Source organism: Kogia breviceps, chromosome X (genome assembly GCF_026419965.1).
Source record: "Kogia breviceps isolate mKogBre1 chromosome X, mKogBre1 haplotype 1, whole genome shotgun sequence".
NCBI lineage: Eukaryota > Metazoa > Chordata > Mammalia > Artiodactyla > Physeteridae > Kogia > Kogia breviceps.
Genome location: NC_081330.1, coordinates 32,439,536 through 32,459,973, shown reverse-complemented (window position 1 = coordinate 32,459,973; position 20,438 = coordinate 32,439,536).

The window sequence follows — 20,438 nt, the reverse complement described above, 5'->3', positions numbered from 1 at the left end:
TTATTTGTATTCTGTCTCTCCAACCAAAAAAGTCACGTCCATGAACTCCAGTACCTGGAGCAACACCTGACATATAGTTGGCATTCAAAAACTATTTGTTGATTGTGAAAGGGATTAGAATGTGACACTCTAAAATATGTCACTTTGGCAAAAGGATTATTTTGAGCTGAAGGTAACTGAGAAGCAGCAGACACATGAAGAACACTCTGTACCCCCCCGTCTAACAAAAATAAGGGCATACGTTGCCTTTGAAAAAATGTCCCCCTCTCCCACACAAGGAGGAGGATAACAATTCTTAATACCATAGGTGGAGATGGCACTGGGATGAATCTGCATAAAGAAACCTTACTAAATAACACTTATCTACCATTACTCTCCACCATATATTTACCTTCCCACATTTTACCATCCCTAGAAGCCCAAACTCCCTTTTCTATATCTAGTCACCTCTCCACATTTATTGTCCTTTGTTAAAATGGTATATAAGCTCCAAAGTCCAATGGTTTCTATGGATTTTTTTCCCCTTTTTTTCTGGGAAGCCCCTTTGCGTATAAAATAAAATTTGTATGCTTTTTCTCCCTGTTACTCTATCTTTTTTTTTTTTTTTTTTTTTTTGCGGTATGCGGGCCTCTCACTGTTGTGGCCTCTCCCGTTGCGGAGCACAGGCTCCGGACGCACAGGCTCAGCGGCCGTGGCTCACGGGCCCAGCAGCTCCGCGGCTTGTGGGATCTTCCCAGACCGGGGCACGAACCCACGTCCCCTGCATCGGCAGGCGGATTCTCAACCACTGCACCACCAGGGAAGCCCTACTCTATCTTTTTTAATTAAACTTTTCAAGTCCCAGCTGTGAACCTAAGAGAGTAGAAAAAAAGATTTTCCTCCCCTAAAGTTCAATGAATAATTACGCAGATCCCCAAGGTTGTTTTTTTTCTATGCCACAGCCTGTATGAACTACCATTACCAATGTTAATCACTGGGGAATTACAAATGATAGGAGTGTTTTACTTCCTTATCATTTGGAAAGAAGAAGGTGTTATCAAAATCTGATTACCTGTTGGGGTGTATCTCACACATGGATGCTGTCTGTCTAATATGGGAAGAGTTGGCATAGAAGAATAGAAGTAGAAAAATATGGTATTAGCTATCATTTGAACACTTTATAAGTGCCAGATCCTTCAAGTACTTTTTGAGTTTTATCCTATTTCATCTTCTATGAGCTAGATAGTATTACTAGTACTGTTTTACCGGTGAGGAAACAGGCACAAAATGCTAAATAATTGCCCAAAATCCAAGGTTACAGTCTGAATTTGAAGCTAGAAAGCCTAATCACAATACATATATACTTGCCCACCACACTCTGCTACGTACTGTGTAGCAACACTTAGTTATAATAATGTGAATGGAGGCAAAAATTATGTTTAAAAAGGGAGTCAGGGAAGATGTCATTTTCTGAAATCATAAACAAGTTAGAGTCCATAAGGGCAAGAGGAAAGAGCAAACATTATCCCCATGCATTCAGTAAAGAGTGAGGCCAGGTGATAGCAAGTAGATAAAAAACAAACCTAGATAAGAATTGCTTTCTAAATCTTTTTAGTACATAGTAACAATTCTTTTATATCATATATATTTTCAGCAATGTTTGGATATAACAATGCATTATGTTTTATATGTAGCCTAGGGGAGAAAGAGCTAGATGACAAAATAAATCACAAACAAAATAGAGAAAGATGGATCAAACCCTATGAGTGAAGAAAAATAGGTGAACAGGTCCATGATGAATAACTGGCCTATAGAAGTTTCCATAGGAAACTGAATAGCAATGAAGAGGAAGGCCATAAAGCTGCCCAGAGAAGCAGTTACAGAGGACTTTTAGCCTTTGCTGACATGAAAATCAGAATTTTTAACAGAGCAAACACACATTAATTAAGCTCAACTTAATATTTTATAGCAATTTGACATTAAGAAAAAGAACTGCCAAGTGGGACAGGGCTCTGCTTCTCTCACCATTTCATTCTCTCCTCATAGGCATGCTATATGGAATACATAAAATCTTATCCAAATTTTAATTGTTGAATCTGAACTTAGGATAAGGAGAATTTATTAGACTTCTATTTAATTGCACTCCTGTAATATGGATGTATTTGCCACAGGGACAAAATATTTTTTCTTTGGTCTAGGGCACTCTGAATACTGCTTGTTTGGGATTATCTTTGCTTGTTTTAGTGATGTTTTTGTTTATATTTTACTGGTCAACTCTCCTAATTCTTTTTTTGTTGTTGTTCACTTAAAGTCAATTACATTTTAAAGAGATTTAAATAACAAGAAAGCAATCTTATCTATTTGCCCTATCTAGTTACCACTTCCAGTGCTCTTTGTTTTGTGCAGATGTATTTTCCATATGATATGTTTCCTTCTGCCCTAAGAACTTTCTTTAATATTTCTTGTATTACTTGTCTGGTGATGATGAACTATTTAATCATTTTGTTCCTCAAAAAGTCCTTATTTTACCTTTTCTATTAAAAGATATTTCCATTGAGCTATAGAAGTACAGGCTGATTGTTTTTTCTTTTAGTACTTGCTTGCATTGTTTCCAGTGAGAAATGGGCTGTAATCTTATTCTCTGCTGCTCTGTACAATTTCATTTTCTATGCCTTGGTGTTGCCTCCCCTGTTTCTTTTTATTAATTTATTTTTCTACTATGGTAAGAACACTTAACATACCCTCTTAACAAATTTTTAAGTGCACAATATGGTACTGTTAACTATTTTTTGGATGTGCTGCTAATTGCAGTCAAGTCCCTGTCAAGGCTTGCAAGTCTGGGAATTATTTTCTACTCTCATTGTTTGTACGTTTAAAACTTAAGTGTCAGAAGGCATTCATGTTTCCCTTGTTCCCACATTTCCCTTGGTTGAGAGATACCTCAGTATAACTCTAGCCATGTATGAAATTCTCATGTCACTTGTTCTCTAGTTCATTTAGCTCTAGCAATGGCCTTCTTTTACTTGAAGACATTGAGCTCTCTCCCATCTCAGCTTTCATACATGTTGTTGCCTTTTCCTGGAAAGCTCTTCTTCCTATTCATTAAGAAACTAATTCCTGCTCATTGCTAAGGATACATCTTAAAAATAACTTCTTTGAGGAGAAATTCCTAGACTAGATTAAGATCCTTCCTTTCATTTTTTTTCTCCTATAACATGCTGGTTGCATAGAATATCAATATGTATAATTATATATTTATACAAGTTTTATTATCTGTTTTCCCCACTTAATGGTGTAATATCAAATACAAATTAAGTGACTTAAATTCTCCCTATTGAAAATAAGGGAAGAGACTCCCTTATTCAAAATTCACTCCCTTATTCAAAACCTCTAAAAGGAAGAGACTCTCTTTTTCAAAATTTGTTTCCCTGTCTTTTTCAAATGTGTGTAAGTCTTTTTAATGACTATAAATAAGCCTCTTGTGAGTCTCACAACTCAGGAATATTTCCTCAAGGACCTGAGAGTCATCTCTTTGAAATGTAATCATCAAAGAATATAACGTCCTATCTCCCAGTTTCCTAGGAGGATATAGGCCTAAATTCAGCTGGCAAGTGACTCCAAAGGGCAAAACCTACCTTCAGTCATAAAGACAGCAGAAAATTAGCAATTTTATCTTGAGAACATGAACTTAATGTGGTGTATCCATTTAGCTATATAAACAAGTAATGTTTCTTTCTGTTGTTGCAATCTCTTTAGTGGATTGCCTGTGAGGTGCATTGCATTCTGATTTATTGCTTGTTCAATAATACAGTGTTTCTTTGTCTGCTACCTTTGTGAGGAGGTTTTCTGAGTTGGGAGGAGATTTTGTTTATAATTATATTTCCCCCAAAATGGTGAGCTCCATGAGAACAGGGGCCAGGTCTGTTTTGCTTATGACTATATTCTCAGTGCGTACACAGTGAGTGGTCCAGAATATAAGTCAAATAATTGTTCAATGAAAGAATGAATGAAGAATCTAGCAGGAGACTCCATTTCTCCATTAACTTTTCTTGCAGGGCCATTATGGGGACCAAATGCAGTCAGACCAACCTAGTTGGTAGCTTTAGTTCCATCAGTATTCTGTAGTGTGATCAAGGACATGTTGCTTAAACTCTCTGAGCTTGAATTTCCTTATCTATAGAACAGGGATAATAATAGCACCTATGTCTGAAAACCATTGTGGGCATAAATTGATAGAATGCATTTAAAATATGCAACATGGTGCCTTTACAAAGAAGCAATAAATTCAGCTGATAATAGTTCATTACAATCATTTACTCCAAACAAACATCTTCTTTGGGACCCAAAGATCACAACAATAAGGAAGCTGTAGATTGGAAATGGTATGAAAAATTGCCTGTGGCATCATATCAAAATTCTGTGATTCTACCACCTCTGTCCTCAGGCCTTATTTGAATTTTTTAATGAGGCTGAAATTATGGGACTGAAGCTCTTACCACAACCCTTCTCCCTACCTTTCCTCAGTGATCCATAACCCATACCTCATTCAGCCAGGAATTCAAAGTGTGAGATATGTCAGAGTGCCTGTTAACCACAGGAAAGCAAACTACAAACTTTCAGTTTTAAGAGTCTGGCCTTTTCCATTTTCTCTCATGATCAGTCAGTAGCTTCTCTCTGTGGATAACTCTCTACCTTCCTGTCCCAACCCAGTTATGTGAGACCTCTTCTCCTTATGCTTTCAAGTGGATGAACTCAATAGGATTATTTATGGATTTGCAGTCTTTTAAAACTTCCTTTAACAGACCTAGTATAAATCATGCTATGATGTCACCCTCCCTCCCCACATCTCACATCCCCATACCCCACTCTGAACATCCTTAAGTATATACATCGTCAGAAAAAACCATCAACAGCCATGGTTGTTATTCATGAAAGGTCACTGAGCCAAGATTAAGAAAGTGGCTTTCTCTGCTGGGATTACCAGTGTGTCATTATGTGAACTCAGGCTAATGATTTAATTTCTAAGTTCATCTATTTCTCATTGTTAAAATTGTAACTGACAGTGCCTTTCTGCAAACTAGTTGGCTGCACCTACCATAGCACTAGGCACAAATACATCACCCATTAATACCTGTAGATTAATGGACTGATCTATGAGGAAGTCATACATGGAAATGATGAGGGCATTTTAAATCCCTAGGATAAAAGCTTCCATTGCATTTAATGTGATAATGTGTACCATACATCATAGTACTGTCCTTAGAATTCAAGATTTTCAGCATTTTAGTAATGAAACCTCTAAGAATGGCAGTCATGTTCTTTTCAACATTTTAGTATGTCAGTTTAATATGGAAGCACTCTACTCAGAAGTCAGCTTAGGAAACCTGTGCAAAGAAAATGGGATGCTGAGATGCTTTTATGCTCAGCTGTAGGAACATATCTCACAGTGAGATAAAGTAATAACAGTGATTTCCTTGTGTGACTCATAAGCTGATACTGGTGACAGTTGCCAGAAAGAGTTCTACACATTGCTAGAATAACTACATAGCTTCTGTAACCATATTTACTGAATGCCAAATCACAATACATGATTTGACCAAGGACTTTTCCTGATTTATAAATATCTGTGAAAAGTCATGCAAAATTATTCAGATTAATATTGCATTCTATCATTCATGAATTACCTTTATTGAGAATAATAAAATTACAGGACATCTAGATTGTTTGCCGTGGACAATTTGGAACCAATTGTTATCATGTATGTGTACAGCCAAGATGATTACTTTGAAGAGGACAAAATTCACTGACATCTAACAATGCTTGTATGTTTATTTAAACAATAATCTTGCCATTTTATAGTCATGCCTTGTATTTGTGTAAGAAGCCCTAAAAGAAAAGTAAAACAAAATGACTGAATATGTTGTTTTTCTTTCCTAGAGTTAATTGATTGTCACAGCAGGTAATAATTCATTGTTCCTCTGTGTTAGGAAAAGGTAGTTATTAATAGACTACAGTATAGTTAGTTGTTATTCAACCACACCTCTATACATCAGACAAAATGGCTTGGTATACATCTATCATCTGGTATAATAGTGATCTTTGTCACTGAACTTTCACAAAGGATCAATTCAATTTTTTTTCAGGAAATATAGATATCCTGATTTCCCTTTGACATTTACATAGCTATAGAAGACCATTATCCCTGTGACAATAACTCTTTTTTAACTATCACTACCTTTAAAGAAAATAAAACATCCATAGCCCTTTTAACTTCCTTATTTAGAAGTCACAATTCAGCTTTTCTCTTTTTATTTTCAGCATATTAGATATTTTTTTTCCTCTAAAGTATTCTTTTCCATATGCCCTTGTGGTCCCCATGTGAAATACTAGATTTCTTATTTTCAACAAGTTGAAGTCACTGCTGCTGATCATGCTTGTTTCTTTCTTTGACTATTTACCAACCTTAAGCCTGAGGAAGGTAGAGCAGAGATGGCTGACAATTCACAGGCCAGAAGAAACCATCTGGGCCTGCTTCTACATCCTTATGCTTGCCAAATTCATAGGCCCCTAGGACTATCCAGCCATTGAAATAGCCAATGTTTGGGAGTTTCCCCAGATTCAACTTGAATAAGGGGCAACTCTTCACAAATAAATTCACAGCACCATGAGGCTGATGAAAGATGTTATCCTCTCCAGTCTTCTTAACATTAAAGAGATTTAGTTTATATCCAAGTGATGAATGTCTTAGAAAATAGATGGCTGTGGGTAGGGGAGTGAGCAAATCAAATCATTATTTGATTCTTTGTTATTACTTTCAGCCAAAATAGAATTGAGGGCCCTAGAAATATTATTAGAAGAATGAAATAGGAAACATATCTTATTAGCATACAAAATTAATTTTATTCTGATATCACAACATTAACAATCAAATTTAAACCCAGTTCTCACCTAGTGAGTAGAAATGAATGTCATTTTTTTCTTGAAAATCTCTCTTCTCTAACACTGGAAAAAATCCAAGAGGGACTCTTTTCAGTTCTTTTTGCTAAATCATTCTGTCCTATTCTAATGCTGCCCCTCAAAGAGAGGAGAGCAGAAGTGGGCACACTTGAGACTGTGTTGCCATGTTAGCTCAAAATCATTTGAAAATGAAAACTAAACAAAAAATCAAGATAGGATTAGTGTGTTAGTAGTCATTAGGAGGCTACAAATGCTCAGTTTCTACCTTCACAAAATCCACTACCTCCATCAGTTTTTTGTTCAAAATGTATTGTTCCAGCATAAAAATAATCCAATGTGAGTGATAGTTTGTTCCCACCTCCCTGGAGCCTAATTTCCTGTGGTTGCTTCCTTGTTTGCAAGAAACCAGGACTAATTGATAGGTGTAAGACTGAATAGAAAAAGACTATTTATAAGTATAATTGATTGCTATATAAATACCATTCTTCTACTAAATAATGTACTCAAATAGTACTAAGTATTTGATATAAAATATTCTCAGGTTACTTAATGTTTTTAATCCTGAGGCTGTGTACATGAGAATCCAAAAATGTTTTGCAAGGTCAACTAATTTTGTAGCCTTCTCTAGATACACCCAGAGTGTTCCAAGTTAACGGATGGATGACAATGTGGTGTCATCAAAAGAACATGGGCTTTTGACTCAGACAGATGGCCTTTGGCAAGCTATTTAACTTCTCTGAGTTTTAGTTTCTTTCAGTGAAAAATATATATCACTACTCTTTCAAAGAGTTGCAGAGATGATTAAAGTAGAAAATTTTTACAAAATATCGAGTACAATGCTTGGCATACACTAGGTGTTCAAGAAAAGGTATTCTTTTTTTTTTCCTTTTTTTTTTTTTTTTTTTTTTTTTTTGCGGGCCTCTCACTGTTGTGGCCCCTCCCGTTGCGGAGCACAGGCTCCGGACGCACAGGCTCAGCAGCCATGGCTCACGGGCCCAGCCGCTCCGCAGCATGTGGGATCTTCCCGGACCGGGGCACGAACCCGCGTCCCCTGCATCGGCAGGCGGACTCCCAACCACTGCGCCACCAGGGAAGCCCAAGAAAAGGTATTCTTGAACATTTAAAATCTAATTTCCAGAACATTTTAAAAGGCACTTTAAAAAATGACAATTCTTATTGTCTACATGTTTTCAGGTTTTAAACTGTGTTTGATAGTAATAATAACGCTGTTGGATAGGAAGTGTAATTATTGTATTCTCATTTTACAAATGAAAAATCTGAGAATGTAATATGTATGGAACTTACTCTAAGAAATTCAGTTAGCAAGTGGCAGAGTGAGAGCTAAAATGTAGTTCTTTTTTCCCAGTTTACTGCTGCCTCAATGGTGTAGAATAGCCATGAGTTTGGAGGAATTTAAATACAAATGTAAAAGGGAAAAAATGTTACTTGCTATAAATATTTTTTTATTTATGATCACCCTGCAACTTCTAAGGAGAGTTGATCCTAAGGTCAGCCCTTTGTTAACAGAGTTATGCTATAATTGTGAAGCTAAAAGAATAAGAAAGAGCTCAATTGCTCTGCCTAAGAAAAGGGAAATTTTGTTGGGAAAACTGGACAGCTACATGCAAAAGAATCAAACTAGACTTCTTTCTCACACTATATACAAAAATAAATTAAAAATGGATTAAAGACTTAAATGCAAGACCTAAAACCATAAAATGCCTAGAAGAAAATATAGAGGAAGAAACTCCTTGACATTGGTCTTGGCAATGATTTTATGGATATGACACCCAAAGCACAAGGGACAAAAGCAGAAATAAATAAGTAGGTCTACAACAAACTAAGTTTTTGCACCATGAAGGAAACTACCAACAAAATGAAAAGGCAGCCTACTGAATGGGAGAAAGTGTTTTCAAACAATAAATCTGATAAGGGGTTAATGTCCAAAATATGCAAAACTTCAGACAATTCAACATCAACAAAACAAACGACCAGATTAAAAAATGGGCATGGGACCTGAATAGACATTTTTCCAAAGAAGACATACAGATGGCCAACAGACACATGAAGAGATGGTCAAAATCTCTAATCATCAGGGAAATGCAAATTAAAACCACATTGAGATACCACCTCACAGCCATCAGAATGGCTGCTATCAAAAAAACAAGAAAAAACAAGTGTTGATGAGAATGTGGAGAAAATGGGACCCTCACACACTGTTAGTGGGATTGTAAATCAGTGCAGCCACAATGGAAAACAGTATGGAGGTTCCTCAAAAAATTAAAAATAGAACTACCATATGATCCAGCAGTTCTACTTCTGGGTATTTACCCAAAGAAAACAAAAACACTAATCTGAAAAGATATGCACACCAGTGTTCATTGCAGCATTATTTACAATTGGAAAGATATGGAAGTAACCTAAGTGTCCATTGATAAATGAATGGATGAAGAAGATGTGGCATGTATGTATATATGTAGAATATTACTTAACCATTAAAAAATGAAATCATGTCATTTGCAACAACATGGATGGATCTGGAGGATGTTATGCTAAGTGAAATAAGTCAGAGAAATACAAATACTGTATGATCTCACATATATGTGGAATCCAAAAAACAAAACAAAATGAAAACAAACTCATAGATAGAGAACAAATGAGTGGTTGCCAGAGGGAAGGGAACTGGGGTGGGGAAAAAGGTGAAGGGGATTAAGAGGTACAAATCTCTAGTTACAAAGTAAATAATCCATAGGGGTGTAATGTATAGCATAAGGCATATGGCAAGTAATATTGCAGCAACTTTGTATGGGGACAGATGGTTTCTAGACTTATCATGGTGATCATTTCATAATGTAGTCAAGTGTCAAATCACTATGTAGTATACCTGAAACTAATATATTATTTTAGGTCAACTATATTCCTTTTTTGTTTGTTTTTCTTTTTTCTTTTACTTTTTATACAATTTTTAAAGGTTACTTTTCATTTACAGTTATTATAAAATTTTGGCTATAGTCTCCATGTTGCACAATACATCCTTGAGCCTATCTTATACCCAATAGTTTGTATCTCCCACTTCACCCCTATAATGCCCCTATCCCACCTCCCCACTGGTAACCACTAGTTTGTTCTCTATATCTGTGAGTCTGCTTCATTTTTGTCATATTCACTTGTTTGTTGTATTTTAGATTGCACATATAAGTGATATCATACAGTATTTGTCTTTCTCTGTCTGACTTTGACAGAGAATAATGCTCTTTGCATAATGCCCTCCAAGTTCATCTGTGTTGCTGAAAATGGCAAAATTTTGTTCTTTCTTATGGCTGAGTAGTATTCCACTGTATATATATACCACATCTTCTGTGTCCATTCATCTGTTTTTGTACACTTAGGTTGCTTCCATATCTTGGCAATTCTAAATAATGCTACTATGAACACTGGGGTGCATGTATCTTTTCAAATTGTGTTTTGGGTTTTTTTTTTGATATATACCTAGGGTGGAATTGCTGGGCAACTATACACCAATAAAATGGATAAACTGGAAGAGTGGACAGATTCTTACAAAGGTACAATCTCCCAACACTGAACCAGGAAGAAATAGAAAATATGAAGAGACCAATTACCAGTAATAAAGTTGAATTGGTAATTAAACTCCCAACTAACAAACATCAAAGACCGTGTGGCTTCACAGGTGAATACTACCAAACATTTAGACAAGAGTTAACACCTATCCTTCTCAATCTATTCCAAAAAATTGCAGAGGAAGGGACACTTCTGAACTCATTCTATGAGCATCAGCATCACTCTGATACCAAAACCAGACAAAGATGTCACAAAGAAAATTATAGACCAATATCACTGATGAACTTGAATGCAAAAATCCTCAACAAAGTACTAGCAAACCGAATCCAACAATATATTAAAAGGATCATACACCATGATAAAATGAGATTTATCCAGGGATGCAAGAATTTTTCAATATCCACAAATCAATCAGTGTGATACACCACATTAATGAACTGAACAATAAAAACCATATGATCATCTCAATAGATGCAGAAAAAACTTTTGATAAAATTCCACATTCATGATAAAAACTCTCCAGAAAGTGAGCATAGAGGGAACACACCTCAACATAATAAAGGCCATGTACGTTAAACATATTTTAATTTTTTAAAAAAAAGAAGGAAAAGGGAGAACTGTTGGGAGTTAGTTGTGCTTGATTTGGGAGGCCAAAGCCAAGTGGGCAGACCAGCTGAACTACGGGTCTGAGGGATAAGGGTGCCGGTGTTGAAGGGGAATCTTGGAGGAACGACAGAGATACCTCCTTGATACTTTCTTATAATTTTGCTTTTGAGGTGTGCTGTAACTCTAACCTCTGCCCCCCTAACAAATTATCAGCAAAATAGCAATTTCTTAATACTGCTAATAGGAAGATTTTGTCAGTATATAGAAAATGAAAAGATATATTCTAGGGTTAGTTGGAATTTTTTCTATCCTCACCTGGCACTAGTAATATCTGGGTTACAAAAGAATAAATAGCCATCTTTTAACCTTTACAGACAATTAAGGGTGCTTTTTAAAGGTCTTTGTGTGTTCTATAACAGATGTCATCAATTCCAATATGGCCAAACCTGTGATATAAGGAGTGAGGCAGACTGAGTGGAGGGTGCATGCCTCTTCTAAAGAGGACTGCCTCAACTCAGACCTGACAGATGGCTATGGTGCAGTCAAGAATATTTCCAGATCTTCAGATTTTTTTTTCATAAAACAAAATAAAAATAACCGGTGATCTAAATATTATGTGTACTTTTGCAAATTTAAAATCTACTGAATTTAAATTTAAAATCTGTGAATTTTTAAAACAAAAGGAAATAAACTAGCAAACATAAAATACGGTGCTGGCCAAACAAAACAATCTGCAAGCTGTATCTGCCTCTGGACCACCTGTTTATGACTTCTGCCAATATTCCCATTATTTCACATGCTCCAAATTAAAATTGAGAAGCACTGGTATATATACAGCCTAAACACTTCAGACTAGTGTTTTATTAAGTAATTCTATGACCTTGGGTGAGTACCTCTCCTCTCTGCACTTTAATTTTCATGTGGAAAGCAGGAAAAAATCATTGTCCTTACTTCATAGGATTGTTTTAAGGATTAAATATATTAATGCATTGTTTTCTTCATTCACTTCCCATCCTTCTTCTAAAATCACTCAAAGTCTATATTTGCCTTTAGTTAGTCTCTAACCAGTAATGTCATTGCTCATCAACAGTGGTGTTTCTCAAGAAGGAAGTCTTCTCTTTATGCCCTTTTATTTTAATCCCTAGCCCTAGTCAATAACCAAGTCATGTTTTTGACCACTACCATGTTTCTCCAAATTCTGCCAAAGACACAGGTAAATTTCTAACTGAACTCCAGTAGGATGTTATTTGTCAGTGTTCTTGCTACATAATGCTGGGGAAGTGAGGTTTTTGCAGGCACCACTTTAGTCTCACTGCTTTTGTCCTGAAAACTTTATACTTGCTCTTCATCTACTACTTAAGATTATGACAATTTTCTTGTTTTCATTTTTTTTCAGTTAAAAAAATGCTTATAAAATTTCAAATAATACAAGAAATTAAACATTTTTTTAAACCAGTGAAATACTGCCAACCAGATATAACTACCACATTTTACATGCTGTTTCAAAATCTGCTTTATTCATGCATCATTGTGTTGTGGACATTTTTTCTAGTCAATGAATTTTACTCACAAATAAAACAGCATACTCAAGAATGAGTATTCATTTCAATATGCTCTCACCAATGCTGGATATTTCAATTTTTTGTTTTATTCTTTCATCATAAAGGACAAGGCTCATAAAGGACAAATGATATCTCCTTGCTGTTTTTTTGTTTGTTTTATTATATTTTTTGTTTTTATTTGTCTTCTGCATTTCCTTAATTGTTTGGTCAAAGATATTTTTATATATTTATTGACAAATTTTTGTTTTTGTTATGAATTGTCTGTTCCTGCTTTTTGCAAGTATTTCTATCAGAATATTAATTGCTCTGTATTTATAAGAACTTTTTATATAACCCACTGTTTTACATAAATCTTGCAAATATTTATCCAAATATTCTTCCTTTGTAAATTGCCTACCAGTTTCTATGAAACAAGTTGCTGAGGAACAGTGCGGTGATAAGTAAAACCATCATGTAACCTTCACTATGTGCCAGGAACTGTTTTAAGTTAATTACCTGGATTGTCTCATGTAATCCTGTCTATAAGCTTACTATTATTATTCCTATTTTCCCATGAGTAAAATGAAATACAAAGGAGGTATATGACTTGACCAAGTTTCTACAACCACTGGCTCTGTTCGTATTTGAGACAGAGTAGTCTGGCTACACTCCATGCTCTTAATCACTGTCAAAGATAAACAAAGCCAGACACTAGTTAAAGAGGTAAGGACAGGTTTTATTCAGTAACACTATTACAGTAGGGAAAAAACTTCAGCATGAATTGAATTCAACTTTGATTTATGCAAAAGTGACTGGGCATTTTAAAGGGATAATGAGGGAATGGGGAAGAAGTATAGTGGGAGCTTGATCAAGGAAGTGGAAATTTACAGAAAGTGGGAAAGTGGATTGGTTAATGTAATAATGTCATCTTGGTTTGTTAATTGGCACTTATCAAAGTTAGGCTCCTACACTCTCACAGAGATCAGGAGATAGGAGCCCTATCTTCAGGGGTTGGCTGGAACAAACAATAAATTCTTTTGGCAGCCTTGAGCTTTCCCAAGCAGGAACTTAAGGGGGCTGGAGTCATCATTCTAGAGATGCAGCCTTGAGCTGTTAGCAACTATGGTAGTGTTTTTCAAACTCTTTTAATGGGTGGAAGCTGTGAAAAACATAATTTGTGCAGTTTGTGTACACTAGGTTGAGGCCAAGTTAATAAGAAGGCTCAGAGGAGCCTGACTAGAGTTTAGCTAAGGAGAGAATCTTTCTCACTACTAATCATTGTGGCAAACCATACATAACTAAGTTTAAGTATATAGTTCAGTGCAGTAGGTACATCCACATTGTTGGCAACCCTCACCACTACCCATATCTAGAACATTTTCATCATCCGAAACTGAAACTCTGTACCTATAAAGCAATAATTCATCATTTCTTCCTCCTCTCAGTACCTGATACCCTCTATTCTATTTTCTTTCTCTATAAATTAGACTATTCTAGGTACCTTTATTACTAGAGTCATATTTGTCCTTTTGTGTCTGGCTTATTTTGCTTAGCATACTGTCTTCAAGGTTCAGTCATAGCGTAGCATGTGTCAGAATTTTGGTCCTTTTCAAAGCTAATATTATTCCATTTTATGTATATACCACCTTTTATTTATTCATTCATTCACCAATGGGCACTTGGGGGTGCTTCCACCTTTTGGCTGTTACAAATAATGCTGCTATAAACATGAGCGTACAATATGTTTGAGTGCCTGTTTTCAATTTGTTGGAGTGTATACCCAGAAGTGGAATTGCTGGATCATATAGTATTTCTTTTTTTTAAATTGAAGTATAATTGATTTACAGTGTTGTGTTAGTTTCAGGTGTACAACAGAGTGATTCAATTATATACATAGACATATGCATACATATATTCTTTTTCAGATTCTATTCCCTTATAGGTTATTATAAAATATTGGACATAGTTCCCTGTGCTATAAAGTATGTCCTTGTTGGTTATCTATTTTATATACAGTAGTGTGTTTATGTTGATCCCAAATTCCTAATTTATCCCTCCCCCCTTTCCCCTTTGGTAACCATAAGTTTGTTTTCTACGTCTGTGGGTCTATTTCTGTTTTGTAAATAAGTTCATTTGCATCTTTTTTATTTTTAGATTCCACATATAAGCAATATCATATGATATTTGTCTTTCTCTGTCTGGCTTACTTCACTTAGTATGATCATTTCTAGGCCATCCATGTTGCTGCAAATGGCATTATTTCATTAATTTTTTAATGGCTGAGTAATATTTCATTTTATACATATACCACATCTTCTTTATCCATTCATCAGTTGATGGACATTTTAGGTTACTTCCATGTCTTGGCTATTGTAAATAGTACCACAAAGCACATTGGAGTGTATGTATCTTTTCGAATTATAATTTTCTCCAGATATAGGCCTAGGAGTGGGATTGCAGGATCATATGGTAACTCCATTTTGAGTTTTCTAAGGAAGCTCCATACTGTTCTCCATAGTGGCTGTAACAATTTACATTCCCACCAACAGTGTAGGAGGGGTCCTTTTTCTCCATACCTTCTCCAGCATTTATTATTTTTAGACTTTTTTTTTAATGGATGACCACAAGAAAAGCAACAATGATTGCAATTACCAAACACGAAAAACACTCATACTATGTCGTAATATTGACATTCAGCCCAGTAATCCTCCACTGTAACAGCTCCTTTACTTTGCAGTGAAAATTGATTTGTATATTTTTTGCCTCTGAGTCCTTGTGGGATTTTTTTTATTGTTATTCAAACAGAAAGTCACAAAAATTATAATCATCCTCATCAGTTCACCCAGTCCCGTGTAATTAATTTTTTTATCTTGATCTTTTGTTAGCACTTTTATGAGTTCATCAGTTTTTCATTAGAGTTCTGAAAATGCTTTTTCATTCAGTTCAGCAGTATAGTCAGTTACCAGAAACCTGTACTTGTCAGAGTCTTTTCCATGAATTCCTTGAAGATGAAACCCTTTTATAGGAACACATTTGCAAAAGCATCAGAGAACACCCAGAACTGTCTGTAAATGACAAGACTTAAAAATGACCCCCGTTAAAGATTAATGAAAGTTCATAATAATGCAATTGGCAAGGAAATTTAGTTATTTCTGAGATATACATTTTAAACTAGTAACTAGAATTATGACTTATAACATTATACCAGACATATAAGATTTTTTTAAATTTCATGTAATATCTGAAACATTTATATTAACATATTTCCATACAAATAACCCAAAGAAAGTTTAGTTTTAGTTGTTTTGTTTGTTTTATACAGCAGGTTCTTATTAGTTATCAATTTTATACACATCAGTGTATATATGTCAATCCCAATTGCCCAATTCAGCACACCACCATCCCCACCCCACCATGGTTTTCCTCCCTTGGTGTCTACACGTCTGTTCTTTACATCTGCGTTTCAACTTCTGCCCTGCAAACTGGTTCATCTGTTCCATTTTTCTAGGTTCCACATATATGCGTTAATATACGATATTTGTTTTTCTCTTTCTGACTTACTTCACTCTGCATGACAGTCTCTAGATCCATCTATGTCTCAACAATGACTCAATTTCATTCATTTTTATACCTGAGTAACATTCCATTGTATATATGTACCACAACTTCTTTATCCATTTGTCTGTCGATGGGCATTTAGGTTGCTTCCATGACATGGCTATTGTAAGTAGTGTTACAATGAACATTGGGGTGCATATGTCTTTTTGGATTATGGTTTTCTCTGGGTATATGCCCAGTAGTGGGATTACTGGATCATATGGTAATTCTATTTTTAGGTTTTAAGGAACCTCCATACTGTTCTCCATAGTGACTGTATCAATTTACATTCCCACCAACAGTGCAAGAGGGTTCCCTTTTCTCCACACCCTCTCCAGCATTTGTTGTTTGTAGATTTTCTGATGATGTCCATTATAACTGATGTGAGGTGATACTTCACTGTAATTTTGATTTGCATTTCTCTAATAATTAGTGATATCGAGCAGCTTTTCATGTGCTTCTTGGTCATCTGTATGTCTTCTTTGGAGAAATGTCTATTGAGGTCTTCTGCCCATTTTTGGATTGGGTTGTTTGTTCCTTTAATATTGAGCTGCATGAGCTGTTTATATATTTTGGAGATTAATCCTTTCTCCATTGATTCATTTGCAAATATTTTCTCCCATTCTGAGGGTTGTCCTTTCATCTTGTTTATGGTTTCCTTTGCTATGCAAAAGCTTTTAAGTTTCATTAGGTCCCATTTCTTTATTTTTGTTTTTATTTCCATTACTCTAGGAGGTGTATCAAAAAAGATCTTGCTGTGATTTATGTTAAAGAGTGTTCTTCCTATGTTTTCCTCTAAGAGTTTTATAGTGTCTGGTCTTAAATTTAGGTCTTGAAAGCATTTTGAGTTTATTTTTGTGTATGGTGTTAGGGAGTGTTCTAATTTCATTCCTTTACATGTAGCTGTCCAGTTTTCCCAGCCCCACTTATTGAAGACACAGTCTTTTCTCCACTGTATATCTTTGCCTCCTTTGTCATAGATTAGTTGACCATAGGTGTGTGGGTTTACCTCTGGGCTTTCTATCTTGTTCCATTGATCTATCTTTCTGTTTTTGTGCCAGTACCATATTGTCTTGATTACTTTGGCTTTGTAGTATAGTCTGAAGTCAGGGAGTCTGATTCCTCCAGCTCTGATTTTTTCCTTCCAGACTGCTTTTGCTATATTTTGTCATATACTGCTTTGGGGTCTTTTGTGCCTCCATACACATTTTAACATGATATGTTCTAGTTCCATAAAAAATGTCATTGGTAATTTGATAGGAATTGCATTGAATCTGTAGATTGCTTTGGGTAGTATAGTCATTTTCACAATATTGATTCTTCCAATCCAAGATCATGGTATATCTCTCCATCTGTTGGTATCATCTTTAATTTCTTTCATCAATGCCTTATAGTTTTCTGCATACAGGTCTTTTGTCTCCCTAGGTAGGTCTTTTCCTAGGTATTTTATTCTTTTTGTGGCAATGGTAAATGGGAGTGTTTCCATAATTTCTCTTCCAGATTTTTCATCATTAGTGTATAGGAATGCAAGAGATTTCTGTGCATTAATTTTATATCCTGCAACTTTACCAAATTTATTGATTAGCTCTAGTAATTTTCTGGTGGCATTTTTAGGATTCTCTGTGTATAGTATCATGTCATCTGCAAACAGTGACAGTTTTATTTCTTATTTTCCAATTTGTATTCCTTTAATTTCTTTTTCTTTTCTGATTGCCATGGCTAGGAGTTCCAAAACTATATTGAGTAATAGTGGTGAGAGTGGACATCCTTGTCTCGTGCCTATCTTAGAGGTAATGCTTTCAATTTTTCACCATTGAGAATGATGTTTGCTGTGGGTTTGTCATATATGGCCTTTATTATGTTGAGGTAGGTTCCCTATGTGCCCACTTCCTGGAGAGTTTTTATCATAAATGGGTGTTGAATTTTGTCAAAAGCTTTTTCTGCATCTATTGAGATGATCATGTTGTTTTCTTCTTCAATTTGTTAATATGGTGTATCACATTGATTGATTTGTGTATATTGAAGAATCCTTGCATCCCTGGGATAAATCCCACTTGATTGTGGTGTATGATTCTTTCAATGTGTTGTTGGATTCTGTTTGCTTGTATTCTCTTTAGGATTTTTGCATTGTATTCATCGGTGATATTGGTCTGTAATTTTCTTTTGTGTAGTATCTTTGCCTGGTTTTGGTATCAGGGTGATGGTGGCTTCATAGAATGAGTTTGGGAGTGTTCCTTCCTCTGCAATTGTTTGGAAGAGTTTAAGAAGGATAGGTGTTAGCTCTTCTCTAAATGTTTGATAGAATTCACCTGTGAAGCCATCTGTTCCTGGACTTTTGTTTGTTGGAAGACTTTAAATCACAGTTTCAATTTCATTACTTGTGATTGGTCTGTTCATATTTTCTGTTTCTTCCTGGTTTAGTCTTTGAAGGTTATACCTTTCTAAAAATTTGTCCATTTCTTCTGGGTTGTCCATTTTATTGGCATAGAGTTGCTTGTAGTCTCTTTGGATGCTTTATATTTTTGTGGTGTCTGTTGTAACTTCTCCTTTTTCATTTCTAATTTTATTGATTTGAGTCCTCTCCCTCTTTTTCTTGATGAGTCTGGCTAATGTTTTATCAATTTTGTTTCTCTTCTCAAAGAACCAGCTTTTAGTTCTATTGATCTTTGCTATTGTTTTCTTTGTTTCTATTTCATTTATTTCTGCTCTGATCTTTATGATTTCTTTCCTTCTGGTAACCTTGGGTTTTGTTTGTTCTTCTTTCTCTAGTTCCTTTAGGTGTAAGGTTAGATAGTTTGCTTGAGATTTTTCTTGTTTCTTGAGGTAGGCTTGTATAGCTATAAACTTACTTCTTAGAACTTCTTTTGCAGCATCCCATAGGTTTAGGATCGTAGTGTTTTCATTGTCATTTGTCTCTAGGTAATTTTTTATTTCCTCTTTGATTTCTTCAGTGATCTCTTGGTTATTTAGTAAAGTATTTTTAGCCTCCATGTGTTTGTGTTTTTTACATTTTTTTCCCTGTAATTCATTTCTAATCTCATTGAGTTCTGGTCAGAGAAGATGCTTGATATGATTTCAGTTTTCTTAAATTTACTGAGGCTTGATTTGTGACCCAAGATATGATCTATCCTGGAGAATGTTCTGTGCGTACTTGAGAAGAAAGTGTAATCTGCTGTTTTTGGATGGAATGTCCTATAAATATCAATTATATTTGTCTGGTCTGTTGTGTCATTTAAAGCTTGTGTTTCCTTAGTAATTTTCTGTTTGGATTACCTGTCCTTTGGTGTAAATGAGGTGTTAAAGTCCAGCACTATTATTGTGTTACTGTTGATTTCCTCTTTTATAGCTGTTAGAGGTTGCCTTATGTATTGAGGTGGTCCTGTGTTCGGAGCATATATATTTATAATTGTTATATCTTCTTCTTGGATTGATCCCTTGATCATTATGTAGTGTCCTTCCTTGTCTCTTTTAACATTCTTTATTTTAATGTCTATTTTATCTTATATGAGTATAGCTACTCCAGCTTTCTTTTGATTTCCATTTGCATGGAATATCTTTTTCCATCCCCTCACTTTCAGTCTGTATGTGTCCCTAGGTCTGAAGTGGGTCTCTTGTAGATAGCATATATATGGGTCTTGTTTTTGTATCCATTCAGCAAGCTTGTGTCTCTTGGTTGGAGCATTTAATCCATTCACGTTTAAGGTAATTATTGATATGTATGTTCCTATGACCATTTTCTTAAGTGTTTTGGGTTTGTTTTAGTAGGTCCTTTTCTTCTCTTGTGTTTCCCACTTAGAGAAGTTCCTTCAGCATTTGTTGTAGAGCTGATTTGGTGGTGCTGAATTCTGTTAGCTTTTCCTTGTCTGCAAAGCTTTTGATTTCTCCATCGAATCTGAATGAGGTCCTTGCCGGATAGATTAATCTTGGTTGTGGGTTCTTCCCTTTCATCACTTTAAGTATATCATGCCACTTCCTTCTGGCTTGTAGAGTTTCTGCTGAGAAATCAGCTGTTAACCTGATGGGTGTTCCCTTCTATGTTATTTGTCATTTTTCCCTTGCTGCTTACAATAATCTTTCTTTGTCTTTAGTTTTTGCCAATTTGATTACTATGTGTCTCAGCGTGTTTCTCCTTGGGTTTATCCTGTATGGGACTCGCTGGGCTTCCTGGACTTGGGTGGC